Raw genomic sequence first — 20,598 nt, forward strand, 5'->3', positions numbered from 1 at the left:
AAAAGATTTTCTGAGGACACACCGTAAAGTTGTTGATGACAGATATTTTTTACAACTAACTGTCTTAGCCTGTTTTGTATTGCTATAACAAAACATCCAAGACTGTGTAACTTATAATAAAATAAAATTTTTCTGGTTCATGGTTCTGGAGGCTGGGAAGTCCACAATCAAGGGGCCACAACTGGGGAAGGCCTTCTTACTGTGTCATTCCATGGCAGAAGGCAGAAGGGCAAAACAGAGCAAGAACAACAGAGGGCAAGAGGGGATCACACTTACTTTTATAGGAAACTCACTCCCACAATAATGACATTAGTCCTTTTCATAAGGGTAGATCCCTCATGACCTAAACAGTTCCCACTAGGCCCCACTTCCCAACATACTGCATTCGAAATTAAGTTTTCAAGTCATAAACTTTGGGGAAACCAATCAAACCATAACACTAACTAAGCTACAACTTTTGTTTTAGGATTCTAATAATAAGTATAACAAAGTGACCAAAAAAGTGAAGCTGTATCCTTTCCCTTTATAATTGTTTTTAAACTTCACATCCTCCAAATCAAATTTGTTTAAAATACAAAAAAAAAAATACAATAAATTAAGAGAAAATCAAGTTCTACATTGGTTCTGTTCATGTTCAGAAGAAACGTTAAACGAATAAATAGTTGGATAGATAATTTTTTTAAAATAAAGACAAAATGTGCTGAGATTTCAGTATCACATTTATATATAAAACGGGGACTATATGTGGGTACTCATTATTCTTTGTAATAGTAGAGATACTATATTCAACAAAACCAGTCCTTGGAATCCCAACAGAGGTAGATTATCCAGTTTCCTAGGAGGTACTTCCCAAAGTAAGTGACAGTGTGAATGCCAAAGTGATAAACACCACCCTAAAAATCCCATGAAAGGGAGAAGAAAATGTAGAAACTGCCTTTTCAAAAAGTATTATAACAGTGAGAAAATAATGGCAATGAGGAGATCTAGGGAACCCAAAACCTACCTGTTGCCTTTTGCCTTCATGCTGCCTTGATTATTCCTGGAATATTAAGATAGTTTAAATGATAATAGCCCTTCCTCAAAACTCAACCACTTTTGTAAAGATAATGAGACACAACCAGGAAAGGAGGAGGAGAGGAGCCTGAATGGAGGTCTTGCCTGTATCCATGGCATAGATGAGGTTACTGACAGCAGAAAGGATAAGCCAGCAAGTAGGTGGATGCAGGTAATTCCTACCCTCTAGGCCTCCCTGTTAAATGGGTGAAAGCCTCATTGACACCCATGGGAGGCAGCCTGCTGAGGTCACTGGGACTCAGGGACATAAGGATAAAAGGAAAAGGGTGATACCATTTTTCCTCTCCCTCTTGTACCCTGGGTATTTGCTGGGAAGAAAAGGGAACTAAGGGATGCCTTTTTCCCTTCTTTCCAGATGGGTAACCAGTCATCTTCAGTCTGCATATCTCTTGAATCCATCCTGAATCACTGAGACTCTTTAAAAAAAAAAAAAAAAAGCCCTTCTTTTTCCTTTTTTTCTCCTCTGTTCTCTTTTCACAGATGAGTAATTGTGTCCCATTACCACAGAACACTCTCCTTGGATGCATCCCCCAAATTGGGAAAAGTTCAATTCTCCCAAACCTTAAACTACTTGGCTTAAAATTGAGCTTGGGGGGAGGGAACAGAGAAGCCTGACATGCCAGCAAAAGGGTAAAAGTTCTTGCCAGTCAGACTTCTAGCCACTCTCTCCCTGTGAAAACTGGTAAAAGAAATGGTAAAAATCACTATTTATATCCTCTGTAAAGTTTTGATTAATGGACAAAGAGATTTGTGAGGCTAGTCTTAAGCTGTAGTGAATCTGTTGTACTGGGTGCTAGGAATTTGTCTTTCTGTATCTTTCTATCAGAAAGAGGAGTATGTTAGGAGAGAATGCAGGCCTATGGCCCCATAAGTCCATTGTTTAAGCCAGCCTGGAAAACTGGTCAGTAAAAAACTCTGCTACAGGTCTCTGAAGAAAAAAATTTGGATGAGGTCTCCATCTTGTTTTATGTCCTTGGGAGCTTGCCCTTGTAACCATGTGGCAGTACTTTCTTTTGGTCTATGCCAATTTACAGTGGAGACCTGGGTTCAATCCTGGCTTAGGAAATGAGTACTTTCTGGTTAATATGTGTGTGACTTTCACCATGTGCTGATTCTCTTTCCCTCCATGAACAACCTCTAGCTTCCTTTCTTAAATCTTCCTTCCTCTGAGCTACCTTTAGATTCTAGATTTTGTAGAAACTCCTTATCACCTCTTTGAAAATACCTCCTACACTCACACTTAAGTCATAACCTTAGTTGAAACTTGTTGGTTTCACCTGTGAGGTTACTTTTGGTAAAGTCTAAAAGCCAGAAATATTGGCCACTTGGCATGGCTAAAGTCAGGTAATAACGGATTTTAAAGGATTTTTTAAGAGCACTATGGTTAAAAGTCAGCTTAATTAAAAGTGGATATCCAAGATATAGATAGATCTAAAATGCTTTTATGTCTTTTCTCTTCTTGGATTTTTGTTTTGCTGGAAAAAAATGTTTTTTTTTTTCTTCTCGGTCAACTGAATTATTTTTCTTCATCTTGTTTTGTCACTCTTACTGCACACGAGTGGCCCTAAGATAAATTCTGAGAGCATGGGACTCCTTGGGAAAAACAAAGGAGGTGCCACTGACCCCGTTTTGGAAAAAACTTGTTTTTCTTATGGAATCCCAGGAATGAAAAATGGATACATCCCTCTCAAAATCTGTTTTTATCTTCCAGCCATACCTGCTTATTAGGCCCTACAAACTGCATGCTTTCCTATCCCTCCTTCTTGAAGGGCTCTACCCTGAGGCCAGTAATCCAATTAGGAGATTGGCAAACAAAAAATTCTTACAACTACTGAATCTTCTGTCTGTCTGTGTAGTTTTATATGTGTTACGTGTGTGACGTTTACATTTAAAAGAGCTCTAATTAATTGGTTTAAACAAAATAAGCACTTACATGAAATATTTTTAAAGAAAAAATAAAAGCTGTAATGCCTTTTAGTTCGTGCGACTTTAATCTTCAAGAAATAAAAACACAGTTTCAAAGATTGGTAAAATGCAAATGTCTTCAATATGCAAATATGTGGTCTAAATTATGTTCAGATATTAGGTTTGCTAAATGCTTTAAGGTCATAAACTGCTTCCTTTGTCTTTTGAAAATTGTTCAGCTGGCCGGCTTTACAGTTTGGTGAGGCCCTGGGACATATGGAATTAACCATTCCCCTAACTATGCTGGAAAGAGTCAAACCTTATCTGCACCTAGTATTTAATTAAAATAACCTAAAAGGTTTTACATTAAAATTACAGTTTGCTAAGAGTCACCATTATAACACATAATTGAAACTAATGAAAACAGATTTAACATGCAAGGTGTGTAAGGTAAGTAAAATGTGTTTTTAGTAAAATATTGTAAGAAGGCATGGGAATATAAATCTGTGCATAGTTTAGAGGGTTAAAGTATTGTTTTAAGTTAGATAAGATAAACCTAAAGGTTTAAACAAGTTGTGGAAGGTTTGTAAAATTAATCTTGCACAAGAAATTCTTTACATGAACATATAGACTAATTCAAAAGGGCATTATGTGGTTTTTACATAAATTGAGCATGAAACAAAAGTACAACAAGGTTTTCTTAAGGTACTGATCTTCTCTAACAAAAATTTGAAAAGAGTTATAAAAGGTTTATAAGAATCTCACCTCATGGTCAAATTGCTTAAGATTAGACAGAATTATCTATAATGTTTTATTTATAAAAAACTGAGGTAGACATTAATAGTTGACTAACGAAGGGGGGAAAATTGGCTTTCTCTCCTACAAACAAGATTTACGTGTACTAGTAAAGGATAATGAAAAATTTTCATTTGTCTTGTAAATACTGAAAACAGAAGAAGGAGACAGAAGACAGATTGTTTGGAAAGCTAAGTCTTCCTCTTAATGAGTAAAGGATTTTGCCTGTTTAAAGTATCTTTGAGTCATCATTTTGGCTAAATAACTTATGGTAATCTGGAATTCTATTTCATAATGTCAAGTGTTTTAAACCTCTAATATGTTTAACAGGCTTCCCAAAATCAAATTTCAGCTTCAAAAATTGTCTTTTCTTACTCCTAATTTTGGATGCCACAGAGGGTCCCTGGAACATCCAAAAGAGAGTTAAATAGGATTATTTGACATTTTTAGTTACATGGATTGCCAAAATAAAAATAATGTTTAATCTTCTTCAGATTATATTTTAGTTAATAATACTAACATATGTTCCAAAATTTTATGGAATTTCTAAAATCCTAACATCTGAGTATATGCTATTAATCACAATTAATGTTATTATGTTCTTGTATGTTGTTATTGTAAACAACAGAAATAACCAAATTTCCTTGTCAATCATGTTTTTGACTGTAAATACCCTGGACATTTTTTCATTCACAGACAATTGTTGTCTTGCTTTGATCCTTTTCAAAAGATGGTTTATAATCAGCTATAGGACTTTGAGAGGTGCTCTTAAATGTAGGTTCCTGATACCTTTGGGGCCTGTGACATTAGAATAATGGAAAATCATTCAGGACCCATGAAGGGTTGAAATGTTCATGAATATCAAGCAGAACAAGAGTTAACTGAGTGGACTGAACTAACAGAAAACTGGAGTAATCTTTTTTAGCTTTTTGCTTAAAATGTTGCTGATCCTTCTTTTATTTTTCAGAGTCAACGAAACTTTTCTCTTGAGCTATCCCACCTTTTAACAATTGAGTAAGGTACCATCCTGTGAACAAAATTTGGAACATATCTGTTTCTCTCTGCCTGGCTTCCCCAGAATTCAGAAACTTTGTGAGTATTCTTAACTTATGGCAATATAGTTATTTGCATCAGTGCAATAAGAATGCATTTTCTTTTGCAACAGGACAGAATTGCAGAAACTGGTTGTTTTACTGAGGCTCTGACTGGAATGGCATGCTTTCTTTTAGGAAATCAAGCTTGACTTGCAGAGCCAGTAAAAGTCCTTTTGGAAAACTGGCTTCATACCTTATCTACACAGTCCCCATACAGGGTTCCTAACCTGTGATGAGTAAAGAAAGTCACTTTCTAACAGGTCCAGGAGCCTCAAGCTATTTTGGGACCTTAAGAATAGAGGAATTTACCTAACTCATAGGTATTTGAGGGTACAAACCCATAGGTGGGCTTAGCTTGAAAAGGTCTCACCTGAGATTTCTTGTGGCACAGAGTTTCATCAAAGCAATTTTAAAAGCCCATGTGAAAAATAGTTATTATTGCTGTACTTTATGCAAATAATCAGGCCAAGTATAGGTCTAAAGTTCATTGTGAAAACAACTCAGTCCTATCATTATTTGCTTCTGACAAAAATGAGGACTGGAGAGAGAAAAATTATGCTTCAAAACTTATCATGCACTTATTAAATTCTAGATACATTAGTTGTTTTTAAGTTTTTGACATACATTTTAGACTAACCCTGATTATTCCTGTGAACCAACCAGTGATCTCTGACTATAGCTCAAAAGAAACAAAAGGTATGGATAATGTAAAAATCTGGATCATTATTCTAACTGAGCAACTATCCTACAAATCCTGCCAGGTAATAGTAAATAAGGTGCCATAACCTGGAGGTTTCTTTGCATGGGAAAATAAGACCAAGGGAGCTAACCAAAGCCAAGCCCCATGAGCCCAAATCTTAGCAGGCATAACTATCACCACCAGTTATCTGGGTGTCCCAACAGCCTCAGGATTTTTAAGCTTACCCCCTTAAGTCCTTACCCCCTTGTTTCATTTTGATACATATCTTCTAATAACCTGGTTTGTCTCTTCTTGCCTTCAGGCCACCAAACTACAAATGGTCATGAAACCAGAGTCTCAGACAATGACTCCCTTTTACTGTGGACCCTTAGATAGTCCTCTGAGGGAGATCTGACTACCATGTTCCCAAAACAGCACCCTGTCAGCAGGAAGCAGTCAAGATCGGTTTTTATCTCTATTCTAACAACAGTTAGATATACCTCCTCAGAGGGGGAAAATGATAGCAACAGGAGGCAGACAAACACCTAGGCAGATAGGGTTGGGTCCCCAGGGAAACCCCACTTTCAAGCCAAACACAATCCCAAGTAAATCCTTGCACCAGATTGAGAAACTGCCTTCCTGTTTGCTGCACTTTCCTCTGATTGATCCCCACACTTCACCTATTTCACATCTATCTACCCTTCTCTGTTTTTTTTTACACTGTTATGACTCCCTTTGAATGGTGCCTTTAACCTTTTTGCATACTCAACCAATCAGCATGCCTATTCTGAACCCATGAAATGCCCCAGACTCAGCCACACTGAGAGAGAAACCACCCAACTGCAGGGGTGGGGGACCAGCCTCTGCATCCCCTGTCCACTGAGAGGTGTTCCAGTGCTCAATAAAATTCTTCTTCATCCATCCGCACCCTTCAGTTGTCAGCACATCTTCATTCTTCTTGGATGCAGAACAAGAGCTCAGGAACTACTGAATGCAAGTACAAGCTATAGCACAGGCCATCTGAGTGGACAAGGCACCTCCAGCAGCAGGCCCAGGGCCAAGTGAGGCCCAGGCAGGGGGGATGTGTCACCAGCCATGGAGGTCCTTGGTTGGCAAAGTAGCCACAAAAAATCCTGCATCATTTCCATGCATTTAAATTACCTGGTCCTTGAAGGCATTTAAGTTTGAAATTCCTGAGTGAAAGAATAAGAATGAGCATTATATTTATAAAAATAAAGATTTGAATTCTAAGTTCACATATTAGCTGTGTCCTAATTGGCAAAGGGTTAAATTCTTTATGCCTCAGTTTCTGCAGGGCAAACTACAGTATTTCACAGGATTTCTACACAGACACAATGAGAAAATGTTTACAAAGCACCTGGAGCAGAAGACATACTAAAAAGTCACTATTCATACATCATCTTAACTTGGATTCCCCATAAAGCAGAGCCCAAGGCAAAGCTGTATAATATATTTGGGAAGTAATTCCAGAGAGCATGAGGAAGATAGGTGTGGGGAATAAGAAAGGAGAGAGAAAGCAAATACAAGAATGTGATGATGCTGAGCTGTCCGTCATTACAGGCAACTGGTACTCAATTCTCTGGGATCTCCTATGAACATTTCTAAAATGCACTTCAGAATACTCCACTTGGTGTACAAAGGAGGAAAGCATTTAGCCATGGGTTCCTGTCCCTCATTATTCATTGGTGATCATATCGACAATGACTCAGCCACACTTCCATGTTGCACACACATGAATGCTGAGAAGATGTTCTTTTCCTTGATATCAAAGAATATACAGAGAAGGAAGCAAGAGGTAGGTATGTAGTATGGCCCTAAAGCAAGACACTGTCAGGTTGCACCAACATGTAACCAGACAAAGCCTGCTAGAGCTGGTTACCACAATAGTGTCTGGAGTAAGACACAGGGCTGAGAATATGGCACACAAAATTATAATAATAATGATGCATAATTTGCCATATGGTTCCCCAGCTTGTTGGATATTTCTTCATAAGAGCTTGGATGTAGATCATGGCAAAAAGTACCATAATATAAAAGAAAAAAAAACTCAGATCCAGAATACATATTCTACATCTATTAATTTTTTGCTACCTAAAATGTGCAATTTTTTAATATCACTTCATTTGTTTCATTATTTTAATATCTTATTCTTAATTTTTGGAGATACAGTGAGTGTATGTATTTATGGAGTAGATGAGATATTTTGATACAGGCATGCAATGTGTAATAATCACATTATGGAAAACAGGGCATTCATCCCCTCAAGCATTTTATTATTCTCATGCTGCTATGAAGAAATACCTGAGACTGAGTAATTTATAAAGAAAAGAGGTTTTATTGACTCACTGTTCTGCAGGGCTGAGGAGGCCTCAGGAAAATTACAACAATGGCAGAAGGGGAAGCAAACACGTCTTTCTTCACAGGGCAGCAGGAAAGAGAAGAATGAGTGCCCAATGAAGGGGGAAGCCCCTTATAAAACCATCAGATCTCATGAAAACCAATTAACTGTCATGAGAAAAGGATTGGAAAACCACCTCCATGACTTAATTATCTCCACCTGGTCCCTCCCGCAACACGTGGGGATTATGGAAACTACAATTCAAGATGAGATTTGGGTGGGGACATGGCCAAACCATATCAAGCATTTATCCTTTATTACAAATAATATAATTTATCTATATAGTTATTTTTAAATGTACAATTAAATTAGTATTGACTATAGTCACCTTGTTGTGTTATCAAATAATAGGTTTTATTCATTCTAACTTTTTTTTGTATTCATTAACCATCTCCACCTCCCATCACCCCAGTACCCTTTCCAGTCTCTGGTAACCAACGTTCTATCCTTATCTCTATGAGTTCAATTGTTTTGATTTTTAGACCCTACAAATATGTGACAACATGTGATGCTTGTCTTTCTCTACTTGACTTATTTCATTTAACATAACGACCTCCAGTTCCATCCATGTTGTTGCAAATGACAGGATCTCATTCTTTTTATGGCTGAATAGCACTCCATTGTGTTAATATACCACATTTTCTTTATCCATTCATCTATTGCTGGACACTTGTTTCCAAATGCTGGCTGTTGTTAACAGTGCTGCAACAAACATGGGAATGCAGATATCTCTTTGACATGCTGATTTATTTTGGGTATATACTGAGCGGTGATATTGCTGGATTGTATGGTAGTTCTATTTTTAGTTTTTTGAGGAATCTCTAAACTGCTGTCTATGGTGGTTGTACATACATTTCTACCAACAGTGTACAAGGGTTCCCTTTTCTCCACATCCTTGGGAGCATATGTTGTTGCTTGGCTTTTGGATAAAAGTAATTTTTACTGGGGTGAGATGATATCTCACTGTAGTTTTGATTTGCATTTCTCTGATGACCAATGATGTTCACCACCTTTTCTTTTTTTTTTTTTTGAGACAAGGTTTTGCTCTGTTGCCCAGGTTGGAGTGCAATGGCACAATCTCAGTTCACTGCAACTGCCTCCCAGGTTCAAGCAATCCTCTTGCCTCAGCCTCCTGAGTAGCTGGGACTACAGACATGTGCCACCATGCCCAACTAATTTTTTGTATTTTTAGTAGAGACAGAGTTTTACCATTTTGCCTAGGCTGGTCTCCAACTCCTGAGCTCAAGTGATCCACCCATTTCAGCCTACCTAAGTGCTGGGATTATAGGTGTGAGCCACTGTGCCCGGACTATTGACCACGTTTTCATATGTCCATTTGCCATTTCTATATCTTCTTTTGATAAATATCTACTTAAATCTTTTGCTCATTTTTAAATCAGATTCTATTTTTTCCTGTTTGAGTTCCTTATATATTCTAGTTATTAATCCTGTCAGATGGGTAGTTTGCAAATATCTTCTCCCATTCTGTGGGTCATCTCCTCACTTTGTCAATTGTATCCTTTGCCGTGCGGAAACTTTTTATCTTGATGTGATTCCATTTCCCCACTTTTGCTTTGGCGGCCTGTACTTGTGGGGTGTTACTCAAAAAATTTTTGCCCAAACTCATGTCCTTGAGAGTTTCTCCAGGTTTTCTTGTAGTAGTTTCATAGTTTGAGGTCTTAGATTTAAGTCTTCAATCCATTTTTATTTGATTTTTGTCTACGGCAAGCAATAGGGATCTAGTTTCATTCTTCTGCGTATGGATATCCAGTTTTTCATTTATTTATCCAGCACCATTTATTGAAGGTATTGTCTCTTCCTCAGTGTATTTTCTTGGCACCCTTTTCAAAAATGAGTTCACTCCAGGTATGTGGATTTGTTTCTGGGTTCTCTTTTCTGTTCCATTGGTTTATGTGTCTGTTTTTATGCCAGTACCTTGCTGTTTCAGCTACTAACCCTCTGCAGTATGATTTGAAGTCAGGTAATGTGCTTCCTTCAGTTTTGTTCTTTTTGTTCAGGGTAGCTTTAACTATTCTGAGTACTTTGTGATTCCATATAAACTTTAGAATTTTTTTTCTATTTTTGTGAAGAATGTCGTTGGGGATTACAATGAACCTGTAGACTGCTTCAGGTAATGTATTAATCAGGGTTCTCTAGAGGGACACAAATAATGGAATGAATATATATATACATATGAGTTCATCAAGTATTAACTCACACGATCACAAGGTGCCACAACAGGCCATCTGCCTATTGGCTGAGAAGCAAGGAGAATCAGTCCAAGTTCCAAAACTGAAGAACTTGGAGTCCGACATTGGAGGGCAGGAAGCATCCAGCATGGGAGAAATATGTAGGCTGGGAGGTTAGGCCAGTCTCTCTTTTCACATTTTTCTGCCTGCTTATATTCTGGCCACACTGGCAGCTGATTAGATTGTGCCCACCCAGATTAAGTGTAGGTCTGCATTTCCTAGCCCACTGCCTCAAACATTAATCTCCTTTGACAAACACACTTATAAGCAAATCCAGGATCAATACTTTGTATCCTTCAATCCAATCAAGTTGACACTCAGTATTAACCATCACAGGTATTATGGACATTTAAACAATATTAATTCTTCACATCCATGAACATGAGATACCTTTCCATTTTGGGGGATCCTCTTCAATTTCTTTCATCAGTATGTTATAGTTTTCATTATAGAGATCTTTCACTTCTTTGATTAATTCCTATATATTTACTTGTATTTGTGACTACTGTAAATTGCATTACTTTTTAAAATTTTTTTCAGATTGCACACTGTTGGCATATAGAAATGCTACTGATTTTTGTATGTTTGTTTTGTATCTTGCAACTGTACTAAATTTGTTTTTCAGTTCTAATAGTTTTTTGTGGGTTCTTCATTTTAGGTTTCTCCAAATGTAAGGTTTTATCATCTGCAACCAATAATAATTTGACTTCTTATTTTCCAATTTGGATGCCCTTTATTTCCTTCTCTTTTCTGCTCTAGATAGGACTTACAGAACAATGTGGAATAACGGTTGTGAAAGTCAGCATCCTTGTCTTCCAGATCTAAGAGAAAAGAGTCAGTTTTTCCCCCATTTGAAATGATATTAGCTGTGGGTGTGTCACATATGGCTTTTATTATGTTGAAGTATGTTCCTCCTATATCCAGATTTTTTAGTGAACTTCAATTTTTAGAGCAATTCAATTGCTGCTGAAAGAGCATTTTATCAATTTTGGCATCCCTTTATGATAGGGGATGTTAAAATTGATAAAATGCTCTTTCAGCAGCAATTGAAATGATCACATGGTTTTTGTCCCTCATTCTGTGATGTAATATGATGTATCACATTGATTGATTTGTGATGTTGAACCATCCTTACATCCTTGTGATAAATACTACATGGTCATGATGAATGATCTTTTTAATGTACTGTTCAATTTGGTTTGCTAGTATTTTGTTGAGAATTTTTGCATCAATAGTCACCAGAGATATTGGTCTGTAGTTTTATCTTTTGATGTGTCTTTGTCCAATTGTAGTATCAGTATAATACTGGATTCATAGATTAAATCTGAAACTACCCTCTCCTCCTCTAATTTTCAGAACAGTTTGAATGGGATGGGTATTAATTGTTCTTTAAATGTTCTGTAGAATTCAGCAGTGATATCAACAGGTCCTAGGCTTTTCTTTACCAAAAGACTTTTACTCCTTTGATATAGTCTGTCGTTATTGGTCTGTTCAGGTTTTGAATTTCCTCACAGTTCAACCTGGGTAAGTTAGATGTGTTTAGGAAATTATTCATTTTTTTCTAGATTTCCAAATTTATTGGCATAGAGTCATTCATAGTAACCACCACATTCATAGTAACCACAAATCCTTTGGATTTCTGTAGAATTCATTTTAATGTTTCCTTTTTCATCTCTGATTTTATTTCTTTGGGTCTCCTCTCTTTTTTTCTTAGTTCGTCTGGCTAAAAGTTGGTAAATTCTATCCACCTTTTTTAAAAAAACAAATTTTAGTTTCATCGTTTTTTAATTTTCTTCATTTCAAATTCATTAATTTATGGTCTGACCCTATTATTTCTTTCTTGTAATTTTGGTTTCTGTTTGCTCTTGCTTTCCTATTTCTTTAAGATGAATCTTTAGGTTATTTGAAGGTTTTCTTCTATTTTGATGTAGGCACTTATAGCTATAAATTTCTCTCTTAGTACCACTTTCACTGTATCCCATAGGTTTTGATATATTGTGTTTCCATTGTCACTTGTTTCAAGAAGTTTTTCAATTTCCTTCTTAACTTCTTCATTGACCCACTCCTCATTCAGGAGTATATTGTTTAATTTCCATTTGTTTTTACATTTTCCAAAATTCCTCATTACTGATTTCCAGTTTTATTCAATTGTAGTCAAAGAAGGTATTTGATATTATTTCAATTTTTTAAATGTTTTAAGACTTGTTTTGTGACCAAACATATGGTCTACCCTCGAAAAGGATTCATTTTCCGAGGAGAAGAAAATATATTCTGTAGCCATTGGATGAAATGTTCTGTAAATAGCTACTTGGTTCATTTGATCTATAGTGCAGATTAAGTTTAACGTTTCTTTATTGGTTTTCTGTCTGGGAGATCTGTTCAATACTGAAGTTTGAGGTGCTGAAGTCTCTAGCTATTATTGTATTGGGAAATATATCTCTCCTTAGCTCTAATTATATTTGCTTTATATATTTGAGGGCTCCAGTGTTGGGTGTCTATATATTTTTCATCATTATATCTCTTGCTGAATTGACCCCTTTATCATTATATAATGACCATCTTTGTCTCTTCTTACAGTTTTCGCCTTGAATTCTATTTTGTCTGATATAAATATAACTACTCCTGCTCTTTTCTTGTTTTTCATTGACATGAAATATCTTCTCTCTCTTTAATTTTAATCTATGTATTTTTATAGGTGAAGTGTGTTTCTTGCAGGCAACAGGTAATTGTGTCTTGTTTTTTCATTCAGCTGCTCCGTGTTTTTTGACTGTAGAGTTTAATTCTCTACATTCAGTGTTATTATTGATAAATAGGGACTTACTCCTATCTTTTGTTTTCTGATTGTTTTGCAGCCTTCTCTTTCTTCTTTCCTTCCTTCCTGTCTTCCTTCATCCCTTCCTTCCTGTATTCCTTTTAGAAAAGGTGATTTTCTCTGGTGTTATGCTTTAATTTCTTGCCTTTTATTTTTGTGTAACTTTTGTATGTTTTTTGATTTGACATTACCATGAGTCTTGCAAATACCATCTTATAACCCACTATTATAAACTGATGAAAACTTAACACTGATTGCATAAACATGAACAAACACACAAAAAGAAACTAATAAAAAACTCTACACTTTAACTTCATCCCCCACTTTTTAACTTTTGGTTGTTTCTTTTTCTGTCTTCTTATCTTATCTATGTCTTATCTGTTTTTTGAAAAGCTGTTGTGGTCTTTATTTTTCATTGGTTTATCACATACTCATTCTATTTAAAAGTAGTTTACACACTACAATTACAGTGTTATAATATTCTATATTTTTCTGTGTGTTTACTATTACCAAGGAGTTTTAAACCCTCAGATAATTTATTCTTGCTCATTAACATCCTTTTCTTTCAACCTGAAGAACTCCCTTTAGTATTCCGTGTAAGACAGGTTGAGAAACAAAATGCCTCACCTTTTGTTTTTCTGAAAAGATATTTATTTTTCCTTCCTGCTTAAAGATATTTTCACCAGATATACTATACTCTGGTAAAAGATTTTTTCCCTTTAGCATTTTAAATATGTGATATGATTCTCTCCTGGCCTGTAAGGTTTCCACTGAAAAGTCTGCCGCCAGATGTACTGAAGCTCCACTGTATGTTGTTTCTTTTTTCTTGCTGTTTTTAGGATCCTTTCTTTATCCATGTCCTTTGGGAGTTTATTAAATACCTTAAGGTAGTCTTCTTTAGGTTAAATCTGGTTGACGTTCTATAACCTACTTTTATCTGAATGCTGATCTCTCTCTCTCTCTAGGTTTTAAAAGTTTTCTGATATTATCCCTTTGAATATACCTTATCCCATCTCTCTCGCTACCTCCTTTTTAAGGCCAATAAATCTCACATTTGCCTTTTGAGGCTATTTTCTAGATCTCGTAGGTGTACTTCTTTCTTTTTTTTCTTTTGCCTCTGCTATGTATTTTCAAATAGCCTGTTTTCAAGCCCATTAATTCTTCTGCTTGATCAATTCTGCTATTAAGAGACTCATGCATTCTTCAGCATGTCAATTGCATTTTTCGGCTCTAGAATTTCTGCTTTTTCTTAATTATTTCAATCTCCTTATTAAATTTATCTAATAGAATTTTGAATTCCTTCTCTTCGTTATATTGAATTTCTTTCCTTTTTTTTTTCTTTTTTTTTTTTTTTGACACAGAGTCTTGCTCTGTCACCCAGGCTGGAGTGCAGTGGTGCATTCTCACTGCAACCTCTGCCTCCCGGGTTCAAGCAATTCTCCTGCCTCAGCCTCCCGAGTAGCTGAGACTACAGGCACCCACCACCACACTCGGCTAATTTTTGTATTTTTAGTAGAGACAGGGTTTCACCATATTGGCCAGGCTGGTCTCGAACTCCTGACATTGTTATCTGCCCGCCTCGGCCTTCCAAAGTGCTGGGATTACAGGCATGAGCCACCGCACCCGGCCATTATCTTGAATTTGAGTTTTTTCAATGCAGCTATTTTGAATTCTGTCTGAGGTAACATATCTCTCTTTCCCTGGGACTGGTCTCTGGTACCTGAAGTTGGTGGAAGGGTGGCACAAGCACTCCCTTAGCTGTGCCAGCTGGTATCTTCCTAGATCACATGCTACCCTAGTCCACTGGCCCTAAGTCCAGTCCTAGGAGTTTCCTAGGAATTGCAGTTCTTGTGTCCTAGATTGCCTTTCCAGTTTACCTAGGACCCCAGAGCACTTTGGCTCACAGTGGCAAGGTTTGCGAAACATTCTAACTGCGGGAATGAACAATTCTCTTCTGGCTAGGACTGGTCCAAATGCTCCTTCTGTGCAAGGGCACTGGCTGAGCCCAGCATGGCTTTGCTCTCTGCTGTGACAGGGCAGCACTGAGTTCAATGCAAAGTCTCCCAGTCATTGTCCTCTCCTTCCCCCAAATGAACAGATTCTCTCTCTGTACTGCATGGTTCCTGCCAGGGAATAGGGGAGAGGTGGTGTCAGCAATTCATGACTGTCTCTTCTACCCTATTCATTGCCTCTTTCAGTGATATAAAGTTAAAACCAGGTACTGTGATAGCTCACCTAACTTTTGGTTCTTGTGACAGTGCTTCTCTCTGTGTAGACAGTTGTGAAAATTTGATGTTCTTGCAGGGGTACAAATGGTGTAGGCTTCTATTCTGCCATCTTGCTCCATCTGCCTCCTGCTATGATTTGACTATGCCTAATTTCTTTTGAGCTCCAGCTTTCCAACATTTATTATGTTTATTCTGAGTAATATTTGATGAGGACCCATGTTCCTATCTCTTTGTAAACACAATCAATAAATCCACTTTTATTATCTTTCTCTATCCTTCATAGAATAGCAGAGTTTAAGAGCTAATTCAACCAAACCTAGAACACAGCTCAGCCCCAAAATAGAAATATTCATCTTGCCTTCCGGTCTCATATTCTTCCTCTGTCTTAATCTACTTCCCTCCCAACTTTCTATCCCTGCAAAGTAGTTCATTTTCATATATTGACCTATTAATCCAATCCCTGGAAAATTTGGTTTGAGCAAGAAATGATAGCTTCCCAAGAAACAATTCAGTACCTTACAGTTAGTTCTTTAAACATAAAAATTACAATCTTATATGACCAGGGCACAAAGTAACAATTTGCAGACTTCTTTTCCATACTCATCAGCTCACTCTGAATGTAAGAAAGTATTAAATTATGCCTGGATTAAAGCTAAAAGGAGATCCTATGAAGGAATAAAATATGGACCAAAGTGTTCACATTTGGCTTCTGTCTCTTGAGAATGTCCACTCCTGCTGAGAGGATACAGGCAGTCCAAAGCCAGGCTAAGAAGATTTATTGGATAATATTCTAAACCTTTGCTAGAAAATGACATTACCATATGTCTTCCTTCTTCTCCTGTATTCCCTAAATATATCAAAGCTTCAATATAAATAAAAAGAAAAGAGGTAGGGAGGAAGGAAATGTCTCTGAACCTTTCTGGGGAACAGGCCCATCAACAGTCTTGACAAAGTAAACCAGTGATTTCTCTTAATAAACTGACACCCAACCCTTCTAGAAACCATGAGAAGCAAGAAGGAAAGTCACGTTCAAAGGCTAATTTTTTGTTCAAAGGCTAATGATTCTTGTACCTGCATAAAATATTTTTAAGATTATAGTAGTTCTGTGAGAAAGTATCTTAATCCCAACTCTTTGAGACAGAACATTTTTAGTCACCTCGATAATACCTGGTACTACATAAGTCTAAACACGCTACCTCTCATTTTTCACATTTGAGAAGTGCTGGACTTTCAGTAAAATTTCTGGCCTGGCTGAAAATTCTACCTTAGAATCAGCAGTTGCTTACTAAATGTTTGATTTGTCCCTAAGACCTCTTGAGAACTCTGGACTCAGGTTTGATGCTTAATCTCTTTGGCTCAAATATGCACTGAAAGTGAAACATCCTGGCCCGGCGCGATGGCTCACACCTGTAATCCTACGACTTTGGGAGGCTGAGGCGGGCAGATTGCCAGGTCAGGAGATCCAGACCATCTTGGCTAACACGGTGAAACCCTGTCTCTACTAAAAAAAATGTAAAAAATTAGCCAGGCATGGTGGCGGGCACCTGTAGTCCCAGCTACTTGAGGCTGAGGCAGGAGAATGGCATGAACCCAGGAGGCAGAGGTTGCAGTGAGCCGAGATCCCACCACTGCACTCCAGCCTGGGCAACAGAGCAAGACTCCGTCTCAAAAAAAAAAAAAAAAAGAAAGTGAAACATCCTTAAAATCAACCTCTGCTGGGAAATACAATGCATCTTTGTTGCAATCACACAAAATAATATACTCTACACTTATTTTTTTTAGTTCTTGCCTTCCTATAACACTTTTTTAAAAAGACCTCCTTTCTCAGACATATACGGTTTCTACTCATTTATTCTAGTCCCCAGTATAGATTATGGTTTAGTTAAAGATACGATCACCTCTGAAAATGCAACACTCTCCTTCTATTTCAACTTTACCCTTTCCAGTTTAGCAACATAGAAAAGTGATAGCTGAATCGCCTTGCGATACAGGAAGAAATTATCCAAAATCCAGAAATAGGTTCTGATGGGCTTCCAGAACATGTTAGCATAGTTCATCTATCTTTATCATTAAATATTTAACTTTAGCTGTTCAGATCTGACTATTAGGTTTGCTAACTTGTTTCTTACAACAGTTTCTATTCTTTTTACTACAACTACTGAATTTTCTCTTTAGTTGTCTCTAAAAATAAAGCTGACATTTAAAAAATTCAGTTCAAAAGTAGCAATCATATGCTGCCATGGAAATTCAGGTGTGCAAGTCCACGTGCCCCTCAAACTTTTTCAAATACATCTTGAAGAACAAAGGAGAGGATTATTTAGAATTTGCTTTAAAAGATGACTTGTAATTACAAGAATTACTTTTTATAAAAGCATGTCGAAGATAATGCAGTATGACAACTCTACAGCCATTCCCCATCACCACTACTGCTTTCTTTTCTCCGTATGATCAGGAAAGGTGACTCATACTCCAGCTGCAAGAACTAAAAGATGATCAATCTAAGCTAATCATGTTGATTCAATCTCCTTTACTAACGAGTGGTTTAGACATGAGCAGGTGACTCTACCTCAGTCAATGAGACAAAATAAAGTCCCTGGAAAAGTTTACCTTTTTTAAAAAAAGAAATACAATTCAAACACTCTCTTCTTTCCACCTATCAATTCGTTCAAGTAGGGCTATGATGCTTGGAGTTGCTGCAGCCATCTAGAGCATATGACTTAACAATCCTGACAACCTTGAGTTTCTGAATTTTCTAACCCTGAAAGAGTATTCCTGTGGATTCACTACGAGAAATAATAAATATCCTTCATTGTAAAAGCTCATTTCATTAAAAAAAATTCTGTTGCATGCAGCTGAAACCAATTATAGAGACACATAGCTCCATAGAGAGAATTAAAACAATTTTTTAGCATCTACTATAAGACATTGTTTTCGATTCTTTGTGTACTTCAATTAATTTTAAACCAAAAACTGTAAGTTAGGTAGGTGTTATTATCATTCTCATTTTGCAGATATGAAAACTCAGAATGAAAATGGTTAAGGCAATAGCAAAATGTTATATTGCTTCTAAAGGCAACATTAAAACTCAAAAACTGTCCTTTGCCAAAAATGGTCCTCTTTGCAGGCACACCTTGATGTCCTACTCTTTAAAAAGCTCATTTTTAAAAAAAGATATTTTAACAAATTGAAGTAAACTCTATTGGGCACCCAACATGGGGACCAAGGGTCTACAGTCAGCATGTTTCCCTTCCCTTAATTATCCTGGGTGCTGTTATTGCTCTCTAAGTCTTTGCATTCTTTCTATTTTAGATTTCCTTTGACTTTATGTTATAGCAAATAAAGCTGGAATTCTTTCTCTTGCTCATTACACTGTAGACATAGGAGACCCTGAGCAGAACCCCTAAAACAAATGGGAGTTTAAAATGCTGATGGGACAGAATATGTCAAGGTCTCATGAGATGACCCAGTGCTTTGTTCATAACTCATCCACATTAGGGGTGGGAGGGTCCCCATTTTCAGGCTCATTTCTGGCACTTTGATACAGTTTTTCTCTTTGCACTGTCATCTAGGTCACATTGCCTACTTTCATGGTGCCAGTGGGCATCAAGTTTAACAAAGTCTTTTAGTGGCTGCTCTCTCAACATTTCCCTGGTGATCCAGGAGAGACTACACATCTACAGATACTGATGTAGGTGAAAATATTGCTAGGGGTGATACTACTTTTAAGTCTAACTCTGACAATGAATGTAATTTAAATAGATAAAAAGTGTGTGAATGTAATATAGACAGACATAGGCATAGACATAGATACAGATAAATAGATATAAATATATTTTGTCAGGGTTCAAAACCCAGCTTACAGCTTCCAGGTCAGATTATATGTACTACCTAACCTTCCAAACCTGTAAAATGGAAACTATAATAACTATGACATTAAGAGGGCTTAAAATAGAGATACTTGGAGTTTAACCATAGGAGCACAGACGTCCCTTAGCTAACAAAACCTGACCTACAAGTTTAGTCTGCACTATGTGTGACATCCTATATTCCCTTCTATCTCATGATGTTTTATAGATTTCTGAGCTTAGAATATGACTTGTGGCTCTGGTTCAAGTATTTGCTCTGTAGAATCAATGTGATTTTAGCATTAGCTTTATATTTGCTGTATTGATACTGTAGATATTAGTGCTCTAATATCCCTGAATCCATAATATAAGTAGCACTTTGATAAAGACAGGAATGATTTCATGCACTGATTGGCTAAAGCAAATATGCTAATATCTCAAGAACTGGAAAATAAGATCCTAAATGAAACCCTTAAAATAATAATTAAACAATTAACCCTTTTTATTCACTTACTTATGGTTCCCACTGTTTGTTATGAGATATGGGACAATAAGATGATTGGAAAAAGCTAAATTAGGAGGGTATATATAAAGAAAGATTTTTATGCCTGCCTGCCTGCCTTCCTTCCTTCCTTTCTCTTTCTTTCTTTCTTTCTTTCCTTCCCCTCTGTGGCCCAGGCTGCAATCTACTCGGCTCGCTGCTGCCCGCGCCGCGGACTTCCTGGGACTGCTGGCGCGCGCCACCGCTGCCTGCCTTTTCTCCTTTGGCTGCAGGCACGCGTTCGCCATGTTGGCCACGCTGGTCGCCAGCTCCTGATGCCGAGTGCTCTGCCAGACTCAGCCTCCCGAGGTACTGGGACTGCAGACAGAGTCTCGCTCACCCGGTGCTCGGTGTTTCCCGGGCTGGAGTGTGGTGGCGTGGTCTGGCCTCGCGGCAGCCTCTGCCTCCCAGCCGCCGCCCTTGGCCTACCAGGGTGCTGGGAGTGCAGCCCTTGCCCGGCCGCCGCCCCGTCTGGGAAGTGAGGAGCGCCTCTGCCCGGCCACCCATCGTCTGGGAAGTGAGGAGCGCCTCTGCCCAGCCACCCATCATCTGGGAAGTGAGGAGCGCCTCTGCCCGGCCACCCATTGTCTGGGAAGTGAGGAGCACCTCTGCCCGGCCACCCCGTCTGGGAAGGGGGGAGCACCTCTGCCCGGCCGCCCCGTCTGGGAAGTGAGGAGCGCCTCTGCCCGGCCACCCACCATCTGGGAAGTGAGGAGCGCCTCTGCCCGACCACCCACCGTTTGGGAAGTGAGGAGCGCCTCTGCCTGACCACCCATCGTCTGGGAAGTGAGGAGCGCCTCTGTCCGGCCACCCCGTCTGGGAAGTGAGGAGCGCCTCTGCCCGGCCACCCACCATCTGGGAAGTGAGGAGCGCCTCTGCCCGACCACCCACCGTTTGGGAAGTGAGGAGCGCCTCTGCCTGACCACCCATCGTCTGGGAAGTGAGGAGCGCCTCTGT

This window comes from Hylobates moloch, unplaced genomic scaffold (assembly GCF_009828535.3).
Source record: "Hylobates moloch isolate HMO894 unplaced genomic scaffold, HMol_V3 SCAFFOLD_8, whole genome shotgun sequence".
Taxonomy (NCBI): domain Eukaryota; kingdom Metazoa; phylum Chordata; class Mammalia; order Primates; family Hylobatidae; genus Hylobates; species Hylobates moloch.